This window comes from Giraffa tippelskirchi, chromosome 6 (assembly GCF_054371585.1).
Source record: "Giraffa tippelskirchi isolate mGirTip1 chromosome 6, T2T-mGirTip1v1.2.pri, whole genome shotgun sequence".
Lineage (NCBI taxonomy): Eukaryota > Metazoa > Chordata > Mammalia > Artiodactyla > Giraffidae > Giraffa > Giraffa tippelskirchi.
Genome location: NC_137280.1, coordinates 53357450 through 53380394, shown reverse-complemented (window position 1 = coordinate 53380394; position 22945 = coordinate 53357450). Strand labels below are relative to the sequence as shown.

General features: G+C 43.7%; 1 protein-coding gene across 4 annotated transcripts in view; it reads left to right on the top strand.

The window, feature by feature from the left end:
- The window catches only part of FAM110B (family with sequence similarity 110 member B), a 150937-nt gene that overhangs the window by 81471 nt on the left and 46521 nt on the right, over positions 1–22945 (top strand). For all 4 annotated transcript variants that reach the window (XM_081504371.1, XM_081504369.1, XM_081504370.1 and 1 more), the window contains one exon: positions 3012–3100. The gene's annotated coding sequence lies outside the window, so the exon portion shown is untranslated. The remainder of the gene's footprint in view (positions 1–3011; positions 3101–22945) is intronic.

The following is a 22945-nucleotide window of genomic DNA, read 5'->3' as shown; positions in this document are numbered from 1 at the left end:
ACTCCCTCCCTAATCCTTTCCTGAGGCATACTCTTTCTCCCAAATAATGGTTTGTAAAAAAGAACAAGGAATATTCTGAAAGTTTGTCATTTATGGTGATAGAGTGTTGTCTGTAATAAGTTGGATGCAGTTCCTTGTCATCCGGCATCTCAGTTTTGAGATACTGTGTCTGGTGAGATGGGCAGTGGAGGGGTCCTCCTGCAGCGAGCTCTGACTTCCTCTTCGGACGCCCCGATGATGCAAACCACGCCCCTGGTCACATCTCACCAGGTTGCGTAGAGGGGGCAGAGGGCACGGTCCAGTTCCTGGCTTTGCTCTTCCTCACCTGCCCGGAACCCCTGCCTCTTCATTTTTGCCTCACCTGCTCCCTGTGCAGATGTGGAAAAGTAACCTTCTACCCACGGATGGGCTTGGACCCACACTTGGGGAGGAATTAATTGATTCGATCTCATCCTTGTCTCTCCCCTTTCCTTCTCTGAATCTCATAAAACACTTCCTAAATTACCTTGGCCTTAGAGCATTCTAAGAAGTTGACTGTCTTAAAAGTAAATCATTGTTGTCAAACGTACACCGTGTGAACCTCCCTGTGAGCATCTCATTAGGCTGTGCGTCACGGGAAGCCGTGGGAAGTGGTTTTGGCTGATGCTGACTCTCAGGTTTGGATCCTGAGACTTTTCTGTGTCTAGAAGGAACTTGTTAAAGATGTAAACATTAATATAACGGTGTGTGAATATTGTGTAGGATTTACTGTGATATCCCAGAAGACCTTTTAACATACACTAAAGGGGCATTTTTCTATTCTGATAGCACCAAATAAATTGTTATTAATGTTGTTGCAAAGTAACAAAATCTGCACTTTTATCTTCAGATGAATCACATCTTAAGTTTTTTAACTACAAGAAGGGGAATCTATGTATTTCTGAGATAATGATGTAAAAATTAGTGTCTGAGGCACTTTAACATTTTGTTCTTATAATTCCATAGCTCTTTATTGATGAATAAAGACATTTCTGACCTATCAAAAATAGGTCTGTGAGCATGAACTAGAGTATAAAACATATAATAGTTTAAAAGTAAAACATTATCTTATATAAGTGATGTTTTCTAACTTTTCCTTTTAGAGGTTTATAATCACAGTAGGAAAAATGATAATCAGTTTAAAAATGAAAAGTCCTTCCATGTAGAATTTCATGTTCCACAAAGAAACTGAGGCGAACAGGGTCTGAAAGTTCTAGTGGAAAGAAGGGAGGAATGGTCAGTCCAGGCCGTGAAGTGAAGAGCTGCAGAGTTGTACCTGCAGGTGGCTTTCTGGCTGGTCCCCTGGGCATCTGTGGTATCAAAAGCACTGAGGGAGCGACTTCCCTGGTGGTCCTAGGGTTGAGACTCTGCCTTGCAATGCACAGGACTTGGGTTCAATCCCTGGTCGGGGAACTCAGATGCCACATGCCACAGAGCCACTAAGACCCGACACAGCTAAATTAAATAAATTAATTTTTTTAAAAAAAAAGCACTGAAGGAAGTCTGTCATTGGCAATCAATAAATATTGCAGGGTTGATACTCCAAAACCTTTCTGGGCTGTGAAAATGTTTTTGGAGACATTAGGCTCTTCTAGGGGCTTCCCAGGTGGCGCTAATGGTAAAGAACCTGCCTGCTGATGCAAGAGACAAATGAGACACAGGTTCGATCCCTGGGTTGGGAAGATTCCCTGAAGGAGGGCATGAAAACCCACTCCAGTATTCTTGCCTGCAAAATCCCATGGACAGAGGAGCCTGGTAGGCTGCGGTCCATAGGGTCGCAAAGAGTCGGACATAACTGAAGCAACTTAGCTTGCATGCGTGCACTCAGTATCACTTGTCTTATTTGTGGTCTTTAATAAATCTCATAAATAGAAACTATCATGTCTTTTCTTCTCCTGTTTTTGCTTCTCAGAATGCATAATAGATTGTTGCATAAAAGTATTTTTATTTCGATAGATTTATATCACGTGGGATTCAAAAACTTTTTCTAATATATCCAGTAATTTAAAAATGCATCATTGGGAGTTCTGTGGTGGTCCAGTGGTTAAGACTTTGCCTTACAATGGAGGGGGTGCAGGTTCGATCCCTGGTCAGGCAGCTAAGATACCACATGCCTTGTGGCCAAAAACCCAAAACATAAAAAACGGAAGCAATATTGTAGCAAACTCAATGAAGACTTTAAAAATAGTCCACATGAAAGAATCTTATAGAAAATAAATAAGAAATAAAAATGCATCTTAAAGGAATCTCAAAATACCTTCCGTACTGTTGCACTCTTAGTAATTCAGGGATTGCTTTTGGAACTGCCTGCATTGCCAGGAATTATCATCTGCTATTGGATGCCTGTTGGCTCTTTTATTTGTTTAATTAGGTTTTTTATTTACTTCAATCATTTATTTTGTACGTGGTCATTAAAGAGAAGCCTGTAAAATCTGGGCTTGGAATATAACACTTCTGTTTGACCTTACTGTGATTAAGGCCTTCTGCTCTCCTTTTACATTTGATGGAATTTAGACAGATTTTCAGGGCTTCCCTGGTGGCTCAGTGGTAAAGAATCCACCTGCCAGTGTAGGAGATGCGTGTTTGATCTCTGGTCTGGGAAGATCCCCTGAAGAAGAAAATGGCAACCCACTCTATATTCTTGCCTGGAGAATCCCATGGACAGAGGAGCCTGGCAGGCTACAGTCCATGGGGTTGCAAAGAGTTGGACATGACTTAGGGACTAAACAACAACCACCTTTATACTTGCTGTCTGTGGTTAAGTATGTCCTTGAAAAAGTTGTCAAAGCAAGAACACTGAGCTTGTAAATGAAGTGGTTATATAAGAACTAACACAGTTTGGTTTACCTCCCTGTTTGTTATTGTTTTCTTTCAAGTTTATTGACCAAGTTTTGAAAGAATTATCATTTTCTGTTATTGTGTACAGTTAATAGCCTGCCTACTTTTGTCAAATAGAAAAGCAATAGCCATCTCTTTTTTACCTCTATTTTTAGCTATTTCGTGCAGTGGAGAGTACTTGAAGGGAGCAAGGATTCCCTGCAATTCCTGCCTGCAACTGGGCAAACACTCACTCCCCTCTCAGGTAAGTCAACTGCTTTGTTTTGATACATTCTGAGTAGAAGATATTTATTCTCTCTGAAACCCATGTCAGTATCACACTAAGACAGAGAGACGGGTTTCAGATACTTTGCTATCTGGCCAAAAAAAAGGCATCTCGCTATTGAGGTCCTGCAGGACCAAAAATATTGATAACAGTAATGATGACTTCCTTTCCCAGGGGTTTCCATGTTGTTGTCGACATGTCTGCTGGCAGTTACAGTCTTTTAAGGGCTGTGTCATATTAATAGTTACTAGTAATCTCCCTGATATCTAGAAGTGCATGAATTTGAAGACAGAATGAAATGAATGAACAGTGAGAAGCACTATGTGCTTGGGGAATGAGGTGCTACTTTCTGGCTGGCCTAATGCTGTGGGGCTAGCAGCAAGTGCCCTGGGGTTTGGGACACAGAGATCTCTGCAAGACAGCCTCCCACAGGAGGTCACGTCAAGAGGGCAGAGCCTTGATGCCAGCCGGGGCACAGGCCGAGAGGGTGGGGCAGGTATTGGAGGATGGAATGTTCATGTCCATCCTGGGAAAAACTGAAGGCAAAAGGAGAAGAGGGCGGCAGAGGATGAGATGGTTGGATGGCATCACCGACTCAATGGACATGAGTTTGAGAAAGCTCCAGGAGATGGTGAAGGACAGGGAAGCCTGGCTTGCGGCAGTCCCTGGGGTTGCAGAATCAGACATGACTGAGCAACTGAAGAATTAGACAGCAACATAAAGGACATTGCTGGGTGCTTTGTGCCACGTCCACACCACTACCAGATTCCTTCCTGATGGTGGGCTTGGCAGCTTCCTATAACCAGACGCATCTTCTCATGACGGAGCTGAGGAAGTGGATGAGCAGAGGTCAGTGTCTAGGGGCTTCCTCCACTTTGACAGAGGGACTGAGATCCCAGTGTCACCAAATGAGGTTGGGAATATTTAGGAAAGAGAGGCAGCTCTCTGGCTAACACAGGTCTGTAGGGACCTGACAAGTGGTGAAGAGCAACCCTTATGAAATCACTAAGTTTGAACCTTGGTGTCCATGTCCCTGAGTGACCACGTGCTTTGGTTTCATTTCCAGCCTTCCTCCAGCCTCTTTTCCAGCATTCATATGTAACACACCTTTTTACTTGGACAGCATACCACGCATTTTATAGTTGTTTATTATTGCATCATGCAGAACTTTGTTGGGTAGATGGTGTTAGTCTCCAGCAGTCTCAGCATCTAATTCAGGCTGACAGAGAAGAATCAGCTCCTGCCTAGTGGAATTCTGCAATGTGTGGAAAGAGTGATTCAAGAAAAAGCCAACAACACGTATCAGTGATCTACCCTGAAATCCATCAATGTTATCACCATGTCACCTTATCCCAGATGTGAGAAGCTCTGACATGAAAGCCTTGGGCTCCTTTTGGCTGGAGGAAACTCAGCATCTCCTGTTCCCAGCCCCCAGGTCGTAGAAAGGCACCTGCTCACAGGTGGTTGCCTCCAACAGACCCTGTCTTCCCAACTCCACTTGTTCTAGGAACCCACCCCTCTTGATTTGCCTTCAAGTGCAGAATTTTCTGAAACATGGGACTTTCAAGTGCTAAAAGAGGACAAGTCCCCAGCAACAGGAGGCATCTTCATCCCTCTTATGATTCCCTGCACCACCCTGCTCCCCTCCACCCAACAGCTGGCTCCTGACAGTAAGGGAATTGGCCACCCAGGTGACGCAAGTGGTAAAGAACCTGCCTGCCAGTGCAGGAGACGGAAGAGATGTGGATTTGATCCCTGAGTCGGGAAGATCCCCTGGAGGAGGAAATGGCTGTACACTCTAGTATTCTTGCCTGGAGAATCTCATGGACAGAGGAGCCTGGAGGGCTGCAGTCCCTAGAGTTGCAAAGAGTCAGACACGACTGAACACACATGCACAGTAACCAGGGAAGTACTGGGCATGGGAAGTGGAGTAGACACAGATACAACCTCAGCTCCTCTGCTTACTGGCCCTGCCAGTGGCTTTCACCTCAAGCCTCAGTTACCCACATCCCAAGTAAGAATACAAACACACTCCTAAGGATTTGGGAAAGGTCACACGACAGCCACAGGAAGTGTCAGGGCAAGCGTAGGCCTGGAAGAGTAGGGCCCCTCTTCTTCTCTCCTGGATAGGCTACCTGGAGGAGATAGTGAGTTACCTTCACAGACGGCATCGTCTTGAGCTTTGTCAGGATTGCTGTTTGGCCAGATCTTGCATCAGGGAGATGAGAAAGGAGTCAGCCCTGTCGGTCATTAGCACTGGCCAGGTTGTAAACTCCAGCTCTGGGCCTCTGTGTCTAATTCTCAAATAATGCCAAGTCATTGTGTGCTAGTTACTTTAAGTTGTTTTTGTATCAGTTTTCTCCTAGATAAGCTAGAAACAGACAAAAAGTACTCTAGAGATTGCTATGAAAAGCATAGTTTCTGTCTGATTGTCCGAATGTTTTCAGTTGTTTTAGGCTATTTTCACATGTAAAGTTTGTTAAAGCTTTGTTCTTTTCTGAGTTTACAAATGCCAGGTAAGTTGCCTTATGAAGAATATGTATTATTATTGTCATTAACATTTTTCACCACTCCTCGATGCGTTAATTTAAGATTATTACGTTTTTAAAGTACAAGATGGGTCTTTATTTTTTCAAAGTGGTCCCTTCTTTAAGGAAACTAAAAAAGAAAAGGCAGGCATAAAATGGTCTTATCATATTCTTCGTTGAGTGTTTTCAGCCTAGAAGCTCAGTGCTCCTGTGTATGTGTATGTGAGTCACCTTTCTGGGGACACAGAGCCACCAACCTTTGTGCATTATTCATGTGATTGGATTTCAGGAAGTAAGTTACATTGTACCCTTTGGTTATAGTTGCTTTGATATCTTAATCAAACTTAAGTAATTGATAAAGTCAGTTTTCTCCCGGAAAGTCGCCTTTTTCAAAACCTCTCGGGATGGAGTTTTGTTCCTTTAGAGCATGAGTGCTGCGGACTTGAGATTGCTGGCAGCAGAGGCAGCCTTGCACGTTTGTTTGTGTGTTAAATGGCCCTGACCGGGCATACCTGCTAGCTTTCCACATCACTTCTTCTCCATCTCAGTGTCTCGCGAAGCTGGTCATCTGCAGAAAGGAATCTAGTTCTTATCCATGACTCATCTACCTTTCACGCCAGCATCTCTGACTTCTGCCTTTTCCCACATCAGCTCTCAGCCAGGCGAGTGACTCAGAGCTCAGGTTCCCCCAGGCCTGTCCGGTGGCTCCTCGAAACTGGCAAGGCTGACCTTGAGCAGGGCTCCTGAGGCCAGGGAGAGCCGGCCGCCAACGAGAACCTGACCCGGCTCGCTGCCTTTTAGAAAAGAAGAGGGAGATGGGGAGAACCTCTGGAAATAGCAGCTGGGATTTCAGTTGTTTTATTCCTCTCATAAAAATTGTATAAACTTTTGGAAGAATAGAAACAGGGATATTCCCCTCTCTAAAATAAAACTCCAGGAATTCCCTTGATGGCCCAGTTGTTGAGACATCACCTTCCAATGCGGGGGCTACAACTTCAATCCCTGGTCAGTGAGCTAAGATCCCCCATGCCTTGTGACCAAAAAAAACAAACAAACATAAAACAGGAGCAATATGGTAACAAATTCAATAACAACTTTAAAAATGGTCCACATAAAAAAAAAAAATCTTTAAAAAAACTTAAATAAATAAATAAAGTTCCCCAGTACACAGATTCTATTTGTGAGGATTTAGCACACATTTATTATGAAGTTTAAGAAGCCACTATTGATTGCAATTTAAATTATTAAATTACCAATTAAGTGATTTGGCATACTTAAAATGCTCTTTTCTTAAAATCAAATGAAAGACATATTCTGTAGGTTGCTGTGTGCATAGTTTGTTGTTCATTATTAATGGCTGTTACATTGTGAGTCAGTACATTGTCAATGTAGTTGCTTTTCTGCAAAGAGCAGCAGCAAAGTTAAAGCTGTTGTCTATGGAAGGCCTGCTCTGGGGTGGGGGTCACAGGCCCCCCTGCAGTCTTCACATGCCCTGTAGATTAGTCTTTGTGGTATAGACGAGGGCGCAAGAATCAAAGAGGTTAACCTCATACAGAGGGTGACCATGTGACCAGACACACGCTGAGTATAACACCCAGGTCCACCCTGGCTCTTCTGTCAGACTCCAGACCTGAATATCATTGCTTACTGATAGAGTCATAAATGGAGTGGGAAGATTGGTTGAGGGAAATTGGGCCATGGGGAAGAGGGTGGGAAAGTTTCCAAAGAACACAGCTGTCTGGTGGAATATTATGAGACCCTCGAAGCCAGGGGCTTCTTTGGAGGCTCAGTGGTAAAGAATTCGCCTGCAGTGCAGGAGATGCAGGTTCAATCCCTGGATTGAGAAGATGCCCTGGAGTAGGAAATGGTAACCCACTGCAATATTCTTGCCTGGAAAATTCCATGGACAAAGGAGCCTGGCATGGGCTACATTCCATGGGGTTGCAAAAGGGTCGGAGATGACTGATTGACTGAGCATGCATGCTGGAAACCAGGGCACGTCCTCAATGAATAACAGAAAGGAAGAGGCCAAAAAGTCAAGTGATAAAGAGGCTGTCAGAGCAGGTGCATGAGAGAGAGAGGAAGACACCTTCAGAGTGACCAAACCCTCATGTCTGGTCTGTTCTCCAGCCTGCTGGGTGTCTGCTGCATCACTGCAATTGAGAAAGCATTTGTGTGTTTTGAATACTAACGTTCAAAACCACACAGCACTGCTCAGGACCATGTGATCCTTCAGCACTGGAGTGTCCTCTCCCCGTTGGTCTCTCTTCAGTAGCCCAGTGCTGCGGTCTCAGTGTGTGTGTGTCCCTCCCCAGATTCCTACGCTGAACTCTGGGTGGCTCCTGTGATGGTGTTAGGAGCTGTTTGGACAGACTTACTCTTGTAGGTTCATCCGAGCCTAAGATGTTGATCTCTTGCCTTTACTTGAGTCTCATGGGCCTGATGCTCTGAAAGACAGACTTAGAGCTGAGCTCAGCAACATCCTTGGTCAAAGAGAGGCAGCTTTGACCAGGACAGTCAGTGGAAGGACCCTCCTCTGGACCAACGGGACTCATGGTTCTTTACCCCATATGCCCACAGAGGCATCAAACCTTGTAGACTCTCCCTGTGCCCTGAGCATTGGCATTGTCATCTCTTTGTCACCAAACAGCTCCATTCCTAACTTTGCCATTTGCTTGTCAGCTTGCCCTAGTCTTTGCTCTCAAACCAGTCCACTTAGTAAGCAGAAAATTCTGAAGCTCTGTTTTCCTCTCGTTACTTCCTGCTCAAAAATCCTCTCTTTGAGTTGTTGTTGTTGTTTAGTTGCTAAGTCGTGTCTGACTCTTTTGCCACCTCATGGACCCTAGCCCACTGGCTCCCCTGTCCATGGGATTTTCCAGCCAATAATACAGGAGTGGGTTGCCATTTCCTCCTCCAGGGGATCTTCCCAACCCAGGGATCAAACCCGGCTCTTCTGCATTAGCAGGTGGATTCTTTACCGCTGAGTCACCAGGGAAGCCCTTCTTTCTGGTTGCTTTTCTGATTACCTCTGACATTACCTATAAATGTCAAAGTGAAGGTGAAAGTCCCTTAGTCGTGTCCAACTCTTTGCAACCCGATGGACTGTAGCCTGCCAGGCTCCTCTGTCCATGGAATTCTCCAGGCAAGAATACTGGAGTGGGTAGCCTATCCCTTCTCCAGGGGATCTTCCCAACCCAGGAATCGAACTGGGGTCTCCTGCATTGCAGGCAAATTCTTTACCAGCTGAGCTACCAGGGAAGCTTGGTAGTTAAAGCCACCTCTCAACTGGGCTACCCACCTTCATCTAAAGTCATTGTCCATCTCTCTTCTCCTGTTCCCCACACACCTTGCTTATCAGAGTTTGTGAGCTTTTCCTTGCCTGGAATTCCTTATCAATTCCTGTCTCCTAGAGTCTGGGAGTTCCTTTGAGGCCCATTGTGAAATTTACTTTTTCCATTAAAAAAAAAAAGAGGCTTTTGAGCAAAATCCAAGAATTTTTGCCATTCATTCAAATTTCTTCACAATTCAATATATACCAGGAACATTTATCAGTAGTCTTGAAATTATTTTTTGCGTTAAGTATTTATATGATTCTCAAGTTCCATGGCAAATTGATGTAAAATTTGTTCCTTAATGCAAAGAATTCCCAGGCTCTAAGTAAGAAAGAGAAAAACAAGTAAATCAGAAAGAGAAAAACAAATATCATAGATTAATGCATATATATGGAATCTATAAAGATGATGCTGATGAAACAATTTGCAGGGCAGCAATGGAGACACAGACACAGAGAAGAGAATTGTGGACACGGCGGGCAGGGAAGGAGAGGGTGGAACAAATTGAGAGAACAGCATGGAAACATAGACACTACCATATGTAAAATAGATAGCCAGTGCAAAATCGCTGTGTGACTCAGGGAGCTCAAACCAGTGCCTGTAACAATCTGGACGGGTGAGATGGGGTGGGAGGTGGAAGGGAGATTCAAAAGGGTGGGGACATAGGTATAGCTGTGGCTGATTCATGTTGATATATGGCAGAAACCAACACATTATTGTAAACCAATCATCCTTCAATTAAAAATCAATAAATAAGACTGTCCAGGCTCTCAGTTGTTTGCTGTTTATTAACAGCAGTGCCATACAAGCCACCCCTGGTGTCCACATGGCACACCGGGAGGACGTGGGCTGGGGCTGAAATCTGAGAAGAGACTGCAGGTCGTTTTTGCTGCATTAGTGGAGTTCTATGTCCTGATGAACTTCCTGGAGAGGGAAGAAGCTATTTATCAACCCAGGAAGCCCTCCACGAAAATAACAATTTTATTCACCAACACAGAATGGAAAACAATTGTCAGTTCTTAAATGTCCATAATAGACTGACATCTAAATAGACACGTGGAAACACAGTCAAGAGGAAGATTACAGCATCTCCTCCGAGAGGTAAAACAGACCCACTGATAGCAAGAAGCTTAAGTAGAAACTGGATCAAGATCCCACTCACTGTGGGGCCTGGATCAGCGTTCCTCTTCTGTATGGAGGCCCTTCTTATCCCTAAATCTGCGTCTATTCATAACTTATATTCTGTGTACTCATGGTGCCTCGATCTGTGAGTGCAGGCAGGTCCTTTTATCATTCTTTGATGACATTTTGTTATTGTTGCTTTGTTGTTAAGTCTCGTCTGGCTCTTTGCCACCCCTGTAGCCCACCAGGTTCCTCTGTCCATGGGATTTCCCAGGTAAGAATACTGGAGTGGGTTGCCATTTCCTCCTCCAGGGATCTTCCCAACCCAGGGATCAAACCCGTGTCTCTTGCTTTGGCAGGCAGATTCTTTTACCACTGAGCCAGCCTGAGTACGTAAGGGCGCTTACTGATCTGGTTTGTGTTACAGGAAGTTGCCTCTGCCAGTTTCTCATAGATTATAAACGGTGTGAGGGTGGGAATTCTGTATTAACTCAGTGTGTCTTTAGAACCCAGCACAGCCTCTAACATGATAGAGGCCTGACAACAGTTTGTGGGCTTTAACAGAACTGAGGATGTTCTGCATGTGTAGAGGGTGGTTGTGAGTTTCTCGTCTGCTGCTGTACAGATGTGACATGTCTGCAGATATAGGCCATGGCCACGTGGGGGTTAACGCCAGCGGCCCAGGACCTGTGTCTGTTATGTAATGTGCCGCACTCTGCTTTTGTGCAGCTGTTTGTTCCTCGCTGCATTCCTTGAGCGCTGCTGGTTTGCACACATGGCGTTGGTGTCCCTCAGTTGTGTACAGGGCTCACTTCACCACAGGACATGCCGCCCATCTAAGGTGGCCTCCAGGAGTGAGAGTGGAGTCAGGTGCCTCATTCAGGGCCTTGGAGAGCAACCCCTTTATTCTAAACATCCTTCAGTCACTAAGCATTTGAGTAAGAGATACTCAGTATGATTGAGAAAAACTATATAAACCCATGACCTTAAATCTCCCATTAAGAAACAGGAATTGAAGAGGACACTTTATGCCAGATCTGCAGCATTTTAGGGTTTCTCATTGTTCTTTATTAATGACACTTGACATTATGTGTGTTTGCAGTGTGTCTTATTAATCTTAAGTACGACTGTGTTTCAGAGCACTTTTTGATAATTAGACGTTTGCATCCAATTGATCTCTTATTTTTAGTGCTATTGAAACTCACTTTTGAAGTGCTATGTGAAGTGTTCTTAAATTTTAAACTAATAAGTAGTGACTTTATTGGCACTTAGCCATGTCTGTGAGTAGGACAGCCGTGTGGTTCTGAGGGTATGTCATACAGAGTGCAACTTCTGTTTTCTACTTGTGCCTTATTGCCGTGATGCATACAAATGGCCTCCTTCAGGTTCCAGTCTCCTCCCAGGTCAGTAAGGTTATGACCTTACTGAGGACCAGAGAGGGTGATGCTCTTGAGTGCATTTTGGGGCTGGAGCATTTCACAGTGAAGACATGGACGTGCTAGTGGAATTACACGATGTGGCACAAGTAGGAGACTGTGGAGCTGGGGCTGCGCCTGGCATTTACCCAGCACTTCCCAGGGTCCAGGCGTGGTGCTAAGTCCCTCGTATGATCACCTCCTGAGGTTGCACAGCAGGTAGTTGTTGAACAAAGCAGGTAGATTCCAGCCCTGGTTTGACTACAGATCCATCCTTCTCTCTCAAATGTGCTCAGTTGTGTCCAATTCTTTGCAACCCCATGGACTGTAGCCCACCAGGCTCCTCTGTCCATTGGATTCTCCAGGCAAGAATACTGGAGTGGGTTGCCATTTCCTTCTCCAGGGGATCTTCCCAACCCAGCAATCAAACCCACGTCTTCTATATTGGCAGGGGAATTCTTTACCACTGTGCTACCTGGGAAGCCCCATCCTTACCGACTTGCCAAAGTGTGTCAAATGTGATGGTTTTGCTGTGGTCGGTGTTTTTCAGACTTTGGAAGTAAAGGTGTTTTTCTTTCTTAGAAACTATATTCTTTCAGCAGATTAAATTTACGGAAGGCTTCTCTGACCACAGGATCCCCTTCAGGCGGGTTTATCACATGGTGGCCCTGAAGAGACAGTGCTGTCCCTCAGCTCTGTCCTCACTGTGGGGCCAGAATGAGTCTCCTGTCCCCCACCAGGGATACAAGTCATGGGCTTTGTTCCCAGCCCTCTGATTGCAGGCTCCTGATCAGCAGTAGTGATTTGCTTTCTTCATACAGACCTACACATTTTACCAAGTGCTTTCGCTTCATCCACTTGGGGGTGGGGGAACTGTTATCCCAGCATTGCGAATGAGGAGGCAGATGCCTGAGAGACGGTGACTCTTCGGAGTAGTATGTCTCACACAGGAAGAGCCAGGATACAAGCCCTTCTGTCTCCTGCTCCATCCCGGCTCCAAGACCAGACCTCAGAGCTCTGCTGGGACCAGCACCTCCTGAGCCCATCGTAGAATGAATGACTTCACCTTCGTCGGTGGTTTTCGAGCTCTGTTTCTTCAAGTACTGGGGATTTGAGGCTCTGCCCCAGCCCAGACCCTCTGTGCCTGCCTGTTTTACATACGGATGTCCCAGTGATCTCAGCTTGAGGAAAGCTACAGCTGAAAACTGCTTTAAAAGACAGCTGAGCCCCAAAGTTCTTACTATACCCAAAGCTCTGGTGTCTAGGGGCCAGTGCCAATTTTTTGAAAAATCAAAGAAATTGGTGTAAACATGAATAAGTTGTCAATAGGAAAATGTTGGGCTTCCCTGGTGGCTCAGATGGTAAAGCATCTGCCTGCCGGTGCAGAGGATGTAATAGACGTGGGTTTGATCCCTGGGTCAGAAAGGTCCCCTGGAGGAGGACGTGGTAACCCACTTCAGTATTTTTGCTTGGGAAATCTCATGGATAGAGGAGCCTGGCAGGCTACAGTCCATGGGGTCGCAAAGGGTGGAACGTGACTGAGCAATTAACACTTTCACTTTCACTTGCTTTATACCTGGTAGAGTATGCTAGGATTACAAATAATTTCATAATTAATAGTAAGGGATAATCACAACTTTCTGTTTTTCCATTAAAACATTTATTTTACTACCTGCATATGTATATTCAGAGAGTTTGTATGAAAGATCAAATTTCTTCACCTCCCCAAAGTCACTCCATGGCTGTCTTCATTATTTTACTGACTTGCTGTATTCCCAGTCCCTTCAGGGCCCAAATGATGCTTTCAAGTCAGGTATCTAGTTTAGAACTCCTCTAGTAAAATGACATTTCCAGACAGAATGTGCCATCCTTCACAGTTCACTTTTGAATTCGATGAAATAGTCCCTTTTCTTTCCATAATGCATTGTGTCCTCTTTAGTCTTAGAATAGATTTGAGGAGAGTGACTGTATATGCTTCTTTTTATAGGGCTTCCCTGGTGGCTCAGATGGTAAAGAATCTGCCTGCAATGAGGAGACCTGGGTTTGATCCTTGGGTCAGGAAGTTCCCCTGGAGAAGGAAATGGCAACCCACTCCAGTATTCTTGCCTGGAGAGTTCCTCAGACAGAGGAGCCTGGCGGGCAGGCTACAGTCCATGGAGTCGCGAAGAGTCAGACATGACTGAGCCACTAATATGTTCATTTTTATGAATATGAACACTTATTTTAATAAACCAATTTCTATTTCTCCCATTTCTCAGATTTTAGAAAGGTTTACGTATGATTCTCTATCATTGCGTGCCCTGGAATTTGTGTGGAAGTTTCGAGAACACTGAAGCCAGTTCTGAGTTAGCCCCTCGTCCTTGGCCAGCCCCCTCCTTGGAGTGTGAGGAGGGGCTGCAGGAGGGGAAGTATTTTGTCCCCAGAACCATGAAGGACAGATTTTTCGGCCTTCACGCTAGGTCTTGGATCATAGGGCTCCCGAGGTGAAACCCATGCAAGTCTACTCGCTGCCTTGTAAATTTGATTGCTTGTAAATCTGTGACATTTTCCCTTGTTACAACAGTTTTATCTTCTCATGGACATAAATACTGTCTCTGACAACGACGGAGTCTGGTGCCATGAATATTCCTTTAGCGATGGTGAAAACTCTGTAATAAAGCTCTGAGGTTTTAGAATGACAATGAAATGCTCCAACAAAGGGCAAGGAGAAGCTGAAGTAAAACCTTCACAGACGAGTGGTTTTATTCCACATCAACTCTGTGGTTCTGATGCTGCCATCGGAGGCTGCCTCCCTGCCTTGTCCCCGTGAAGCTGGGGACTTCAACAGGCAAGAATCATGAAGGATTTCATCACTTAAAGATCATTGGTGGCTAAGTTGTGATTTCTATAGGTCTGAGAGCTCAGAGATCTCTCTCAACCTGGTCCTTTGTGTAGGGCATCTGTTTAGTTGTTTAAGGGTTACATTTGACTGCTGCCTCCCTCGGCAGTGGTGCTCAAAGCATGGTGTCTTAGATTCACAGTAATTTAGTTTTGTGACTTGATTTACTTCGGGGTGTCTTGGTTTTATGGTTTTACCCTTCCTCAAAAAAGACATAATAGAATCTGAACTCAAAGCCATGATTTCTCCTACTCAAGGTACATTTCTTTCCCTGGTCGTTTTTATTTTTATTAGCACTCGTGATTACACTTGGCAGTTATTCTATTCTGTGTGATAAATGGATTACAACCAAAATAAGAACCAAAATAATTGTGATACCTTGAAAAGACACTCACTTGGAGCAACACCGTAAACCTGCTAACATTGTAATGATATGACAGAGAGTTTGAGAAACAGGTTTAATATGGAGACATTGATAATAACTTTTGCTTCGGAGTGAAAGTCATTCATTTTAAAAGTCACATGGCCCTTATTTATTTTTAGATCAGGAGATCATCTTTTAGGGAAAAAAAAACATTTCATAGAAGTTAAATACTGTTGAAACAATTTTTTTTACTTTAGAAACGTAGAGTTTCTAAAATCGTGATTGCATTGTTTAGAAATTTTTGTTTGTTACACCTAATGTATGATTCTGTCCTTTTCCTGAAATGTGTCACCAGTTAGCAAGATTCAGCTGCAGTGAACTTGTTTTGTTCAAAAGAAAGGCTGAGGTCTATGCACACTCTTAGCAAGTCAGTGTTTTCCTCTCATCATTTATGTAAGTTTGACTTGAGTTTTTTCCCCATACGGCCTAGCAGAGGACCCGGCCTGATTTGAAAAACATTAATGATACTAACAACATGAACAGTAATACTTACTAACAATAGCTGACATTTATTGAATGCTTGCTGTGCATTCTGCCTCCTTTTCAAGCTCTACCTGGATTTTCTCGCTTGATCCTCACCATGTGGTTTCAGATCCCTACATCAGGAGGAAACCGAGACACACAGGTCCTGTCTCCGTGGGACTGCTTTCCACTTGGGTCCGTGACTATAAGTCTGGTTGGACCCTTGTCCCACAAGTAAACACTGCCTTTGGGTGGACCCCTGCAGAGGGTCAGAGCAGTGCCTGTCTAGAAGTGAGCTCCAGGAGAGAAGAGAGAGGGATGTTTTCACACTCACCTCTCCAGCCAGAACTGCCGGTGAAGCAAAGCAAGTGGATACCTTTCTTTCTAGCACCATCCCTCCTGGAGATGCCCTAGTTCAGGGATTGCTGATGGTCTACATCAGGTCATGGGCATCCATACATCTCTTGGCAGTTGGGGTGGAAGCGTACCCTCATCCACACTCTCGGCTCCCTCCTTCTCATGACCACTTGGCTGTTTGTCATGACTCAGTTGTCCAGCTGGTGTGCATGGAGCCCCTGCTGGACAGTGGCCACCCATGCACTTGGTCTACTTGAAGGCTGTTGGGAAGGTCCTTCATTTCAGCTCAGCCTGTCCTATCTCTGGGGACTCAGCATCAAGACTGGATAAGCAGGTGCTGTAACTCACAGCAGGAGGCAAAGGGAAATCTGTGGGTGATTTTGTCACCCCCGCTGACCATCAGAGCACACCTCCCACGTTGTGCTGTCCACACCCTGGAGAAGAGGAGCACTTGAAGCCTCAGCAACTTCTAAGTATGAATGCTGTATGCATCCTCATAAAGATAAAAATCCTGCCAAAAGTCACCATGGATGGTGAGCCTGAAAAGCCAAAATGCAGATCTCTGTCTTGCCCTTGTGCTCACTGGGTTTTAGGGATGTGTGAAGTGGTCTCTCCACAGCGAAGCAGTCTGTTACCATGGAAACGCACTTACTAGTCTCTAAGCCCTTCTGGGTAGTTCCAGGAACATTAACTTTCTACTAGTATTTTTAAAAATGTATCCAAGATTAATATCTGGCTTTTGAATAGTTATAATGATTGAAAGTAAAGCATTCCTTTCAAATTACAGATAGATACTTCTCATCTGAGAAGTATTACATTTGATGTTATTTGATGTTATCATATTTCATTCAGGCAGAGTAACCCCTGCCAGGACACTCACCTTCTCTTTTAAATCTCAAATACAATATTGTAAAGTTAAAAAATAGATAAATAAACTGATTTAACAAATAAAAATAAAAAAATAAATCTCAACTTCCTAATGAAGACATGCCCACTGTCCCTACTCAGACAGGATGAATAACTGTTCAAAATCTTCTGTGTGCAGTGTCTGTATTCCTGCAAATTTCTTGGTTTAAACTGAGAATAACATCTAAAGGAATGTGCAAAACTATTCGAGGTTATATATTAATAGTAGTGTTAATTGTGATATATTTCAATATTTTAATATAGCTTTTAAAATGATTATTTAGTAAATTTAAAAATTAAACACAAGTAATTTTGAGTATTTAAATGTTTTTAAAACTGAGAAAAGTATGTATTGTTATAACATTTATTAATATGTGATTTTTCTATCATGTAGCATATGGTATTACATGAAGGAGGGCCTAATGAAGGCCGTGTGTTTTACATGCTTATTTTCATTTTAAAAAATTTTGTCGATTTCCGTCCACCCCTTCATTCTCTTTCCTGTTTCCTGCTTGCTGAGTGTTCAAAAATACCGCTCCTTTGTTCAGTGTCCCAGTCATGTTTTGTGAATTTGACCAGGCGTTCTGCCTCTACAGCGTGCTCCCATGATGCTGTCTAGCTAAACCTTTCCCTGCCCTAACCTCTCTCTCTTTCCCCCTTCTCTTCTCTTGTAACTTAGATTCTGGGTAAATCTTTTGGAATTCAGGGATGATAAAACTTCTCTCCTAGTTCGGTGTAGTACTCAATCACATACACATTCTGCCCCCTCCCCTTCTCTTGTGACTTAGATTCTAGGAAAATCTTTTGGAATTCAGGGAAGATAAAAAGCTTGTCTCCTGGTTCTGTGTAGTACTCAATCACATACACATTCACAGATAGCAGATAGTGAAATGACACTTCTTAATCTGGTGTTTCCTTAGTAGCTTTGGAAAAAATAGTCATTAGTTCAAGTGACGGGGACGGGTTGTAGTTTATTTAGTTCCGTAAGATTGTTATTCCCTGTGAAGTTAGGTAGACTCCTTCACAGGGGGCAGCATGCAGGTATCATATGTTGATTCTCTTCTCTGTTGAGTGTATTTCACATATTGTATTCATTTCCTAGGGCTGCCTTATATAGTATGCAAGCGTGCTAAGTCACTTCAGTCGTGTCTGACTCTGTGACCCCATAGACTGTAGTCTGCTAGGCTCCTCTGTCCATGGGATTTTTCAGGCAAGAATACTGGAGTGAGTTGCCATTTCCTCCTCCCGGGGATCTTCCCAACCTAGAAATCGAACTGTGTCTCTTACATCTCCTGCATTGGCAGGTGGGTTCTTGACCACTAGCACCACCTGGGAAGCCCAATCAGTGTGGCTGCATTTAGAGTGGAGTCCTGAGCGTTCCTGCCCCGGCCAGCTCCACTGAACACTCTGCTTGTTCATGACCTTGAGGGTCGACTTATTCCTAATCATACCAGCTTAACCTTGTTTAAAGAATAAATTAATTGTGTCTAAACTTGTGCCAGCAATTGTTACTCCCAAATGGCAATGAAATCACTATAAACATCTTTCTAATCTTTTCATCAAGTGATAATTTCATTTTAATCCCAAAGTAGCCATGAGTATAATGAGTATTTAGTCAGAAGAAACCACAAGATATTATTAATTAGAGCTATATTGATTTCCAATCTAGGTATACTGACTTCCTCCAAAATCTAATATTTTCCATATTTCAGGAGTTGATTTCTCGATGGTGTGCTGCTGCACTTCAATTTAATCATGGTGGATTTATATTACCAGCAGCAAGATAGCCAGGTTCTAAATGGCATCTGGAGGTTCACCAGCGTTTATATCTCTTGGTACCCATTTCCTTGATCCTCAAGTCTGGGCCCACCAGCCAGGAGGCAAAGTAACTGTCTTAACAGTCCCAGGCCATGTGCTTTATTCCCCCAGGGTAGACACTACAGCAGAAAGCTGGAGCTATAGTGTTTGCTAACTCAAATATATTACATTTAAGTAGTACTTAGGCCCTGTATCTAAAACTTGAAAGGAAAGGAAACCTTTTGTATTAACGCTGCTTAGTTATTTTCTAGACCAGCACATGTTACTTTTCCTTTCTCTCAACAACACTGGCTTCTTCACCAACTTCACCAACGCGTTTCAAGAATGTGTTTACATTGAAGCAGAGTGAGGATGTTAACAGAAGCAGATGGTAGATGACTTTGCCACTGCTTCGGTGGAACTCAGAGTGAGTTCCTCTGCCTCTGATCCACAGAACTGGGAAAAGATGACACGGAGCAGCAAAGGATATTCCCACAAATCCATTCACTTCTGTTTTAGAGTGAATCTACAGCCTGCATGCTGCTAAGTCACTTCAGTCGTGTCCGACCCTATGGACTATGGCCTGCCAGACCCCTCTGTTCATGGGATGCTCCATGTAAGAATACTGGAATGGATTGCTATGCCCTCCTCCAGGGGATCCAACCCAAGAATCAAACCCACTTCTCTTACACCTCCTGCATTGGCAAGCAGGTTCTTTACCACTAGCACCACCTGGGAAGCCTGTATCTACAGCATATGTGTGTGTGTGTGGGGGTGTGTGTACTTAGTCACTCGGTTGTGTCCAACTCTTTGCAACCCCATGGACTGTAGCCCGCCAGCCTCCTCTGTCCACGGGGATTCTCCAGACAAGAAAACTGGAGTGGGTTGCCATGCCCTCCTCCAGGGGATCTTCCCAACCCAAAGATCAAACCCAGGTCTCCCGCATCACAGGCAGATTCTTTACCATCTGACCAAGCCAGTTTCTTATTGTATAACTTAATTGTAATACTAGAGGCTTACCATTGTTTACATAATTTGATCTTCCAAAAAATTATATATACTTCATGTCTGACTTTTGCTTCTGATTGTGTCTAAGTTAACTTTTTTTTTTTTAATGTAGCCAACTGCTTTAAATCAGAATACATGGTTTCAGTTATGGAAAGAAATTTGGGCAAAGATGACTATAAAGCTAGTTACATTTGTTGCATAAATGAGTTGATTTCCACCAAGGTCATATCAGTAGAGGTCACTCACAGCCTCTGCTCCTCAGTCTCCAACTTCAGCCTCCGTTCTCCCTTCCTGGTGCTGAGCCTTAGTCAGAAACTCCCAGTGCAGTTTCTGCTTTTGCCAATTCTTATGTCCCATGTGTTTTCAGCGGGGATATCTCAACCTCCTTCCTGGGAGGACTGCCCACCTTACCTCCACAAAGCCCACTGCCTTCCCAAACTCACTGCTCCTCTTACATTGGTCATTCCATGAACCAAGATGGACTGAGGCTAGAAACCGGAAAACCATTAAAGAGGTACAAGAAGAGAGTAACATGATCAGACTTGTACTTCAGAAAAGTCTGTCATCCTGGGAGAAAATATTACTGTCATGTTATCGACTGGATTTCTGTACTAGCAGTTGTGTACAGAAAGAGAAGTCTGCCTTTGCTTTGCCTTTCCTGGGAGATCAGAGCTTCCTTGGATGGGTGCAGCCCAGAGCTGTAACCTGCAGAACCAGGTGCCCTGGGATGGGGAGGAGGGTTTGGTTTCAAAGACTTTGGCCATTTTCATAAAATTGCTTCAGGCTGCATGTTACCTAAGGTTGGAGAACAAGTTTTGGTGCTGGATACACCTGGGTTTCATTATAGCTCTACTGCCTGATGGGTGGGTTACTTTTCAGAATGTTTCGTTTTTCCTAGATTCAAATATCTTTTTCACCTCTGAATGTTCATGCAAACCTTAGGAACTTAACGGCTGCCCCAGCTTAAACAAATAGGAAATACTCTGTCGTACCCCATGGAGTTGGAAGAAAACTGATGCATTTGAATTCTACCCCCATGTACATGGTTCCAATCTGCGTGAATTTCCGTTACATGTTTTAGCTGAATAAAACCAGTTGCTTAAAGCCACAGCCTACATTTCAGTTACTGCAGTATATTAGCTGTAGTTGCATGAACTATAAACCTCATAGCTAGCTCTTCAGTCTGTAAATCTCTTAAGTAAACAGCAGGGGCTCATCTTGACCTATGACCAGTCACATCGCTTTATTTGGAGTCTGCCATTGATAGGTCACTGCACAGGTACTGGTCAGTTCACCCACCAACAGGGAAGCATGGAGCTGTGCTTCCTCCTTGTCTTGAGGTGGTAACTTACGACATTTTATAAACATGGATACTTCCAAGAGAATTGGTCCAGACAGTTGGACATGCAGCAGAGCCGTGAACATGAAGAGGCTGAAGTGAGAATCCCATTAGACGTCTGTAGGAGATGCTCTGACTGTAGGAAAGGTAACACTGCCACCATCCCAGATGCCCCAGAGGTGCAGACAGAAGCCGAGCAAAGAGAGATGAGGAAAGTGACTGTCACAACAAGAATGAAGATGTCCCAGAGGAAATGACTTCATCAGAAATGTCACTTTAAAGGAATTCTCAGAGATATTCTGACTTTGGAAGCACAAAGGGCTAAAGTTTGGAAGCCGATCCAAGCTTAGAAGAGTGACAGTTTTCCAAGTATGGAAAAGAGGCTCACCCCTTTCATAAGCAGCGGGATGAAATGAGGAAGGCAGACCTGGACTGTGCAAACTGCTCTAGATAAATTTACAAAGAAAGGAAAAGTTCTCAATGCGATTATGTTGCCAATTCAAATATGTTAAGTTACAGCATTCATTTCCCTGTACATTTATAACCGACAACAAAAGCTTTAACGTTTTGGCCAAAAATTGTTAAAAGGGCAGAGAACCATCGTTTTTGCTGTTGATTATTGAGCACACATGCCTGGTTTCAGCCTGTTTGGTCCTTTCGACAGTCCTAACCTTGCAAAACAAGGGACCATCTGTAGTGACAAATAGTCAAACAAATCCTGTTGCCATTTGGATTGCCTGTTACTGAAAATTGGTTCACAAATTCATTTTAATATTGTCAGTATTTGCAAGTATTTTCCTAGCCTTTTGAAGGCAGTTCATATCATCAAAGATACCGTAGTGATGCTAGAACTTCTCTGACATTCTGTGATTTGTGACTTTTAATTTTCAAAGAGTCCAAAAATTCATATTCAGAGACTTGCATTTTAGTGGTAATTTTAGTGAAATATTTTTGTACCATAAAAGTTTTTAGTGAAATATTTAATAGTTTTAGGAAATATTTTTGTACTGAAAAAGTTTATTTTCATTGTACGGGAGGGCCCCACTGGTATGCCCCATGGGCCAACTGCCAAGTCACTAGATCACACATAGTGTGTTGTACTGTCAGTTCCAGACTGATCACTAGATTTACGGTTTATATTTGCCATCTCTTGGGGGGTGAGAGAGGCGTCTTGTTTGCTCATTAAATCAACAAGCAGTGGGGCTTCATTGTGTACTTTGTGGTATGCAGGCAGAATGTTTTGACTTTAAAATGTCTCAAATAATTAAAACTGTCTTGCATCATTCAACCTTGTAAAAAACACCTATAATTTAAAGGCTCCAAATTGTTTGCTTTTGAAAGATGTTAGTATCATGAATAATAACAAGAAATTCTGGGTTGTTTGAATGCGTCAGATCTAGTGCTATGGCTGTAGAGGAGAAAGGGCCCTTGATTACAGTTTTGGAGAAGGTCCCCTGTGCCACCAGCATGCCTGTGACATTGTGCCGGTCCTCTCAGAGCCTCACGCTGACAGCCTGCTGGGCCACATACAGGCACCAAAAGCCTGGGTGGGGATGGTTTGTGCTTCTAAACACTGGTTTAATCGTGTTCAGGGAACGAAGCTGATTTAAACACAGAGCAAATCTGTGGGTGAAAAGAGTGACTTCTTTGTTGTCTTTTGCAACTTAGAGCAAAGTGGTCATACAGCAAGGGAACTCATTGATTTTGTTCCTTTATGGATCTGTCCTTCTTATATACAAGTTTCCCTGGTGGCTCAGATGGTAAAGAATCCGCCTGCAATGCAGGAGACCTGGGTTTGATCCCTGGGTCGGGAAGATCCCCATGGAGTAGGAAATGGCAAACCACTCCAGTATTCTTGCCTGGAAAACACGGACAGAGGATCCTGATGGGCTACAGTCCATAGGGGTCACAAAGAGTTGGACACGACTGAGCAACTAACAGTTTCCCCACTTCTTATATACATAGATTTTCATATAGTTTTTCATGTGATTTATTTCATCATATTCGTTACCTTTATAAAGAAAAAAAATTAAAATTTTTACTCCAAAACACTTTGTTCTGAACCTGCCTGCTTGAGAAGCAGCAAGAAGCTGCTGTTAAGGGACTTCCCTGGTGGTCCACTGGCTAAGACTCCATGGCCCCAAAACAGGGGGCCCGATTTCATTCAGGAACTAGATCCCACATGCCACAACTAAGACCCGGCACAGCCAAATAAATATTTAATAATAAGAAAAGTTGCTGGTGACAGTAATGAAT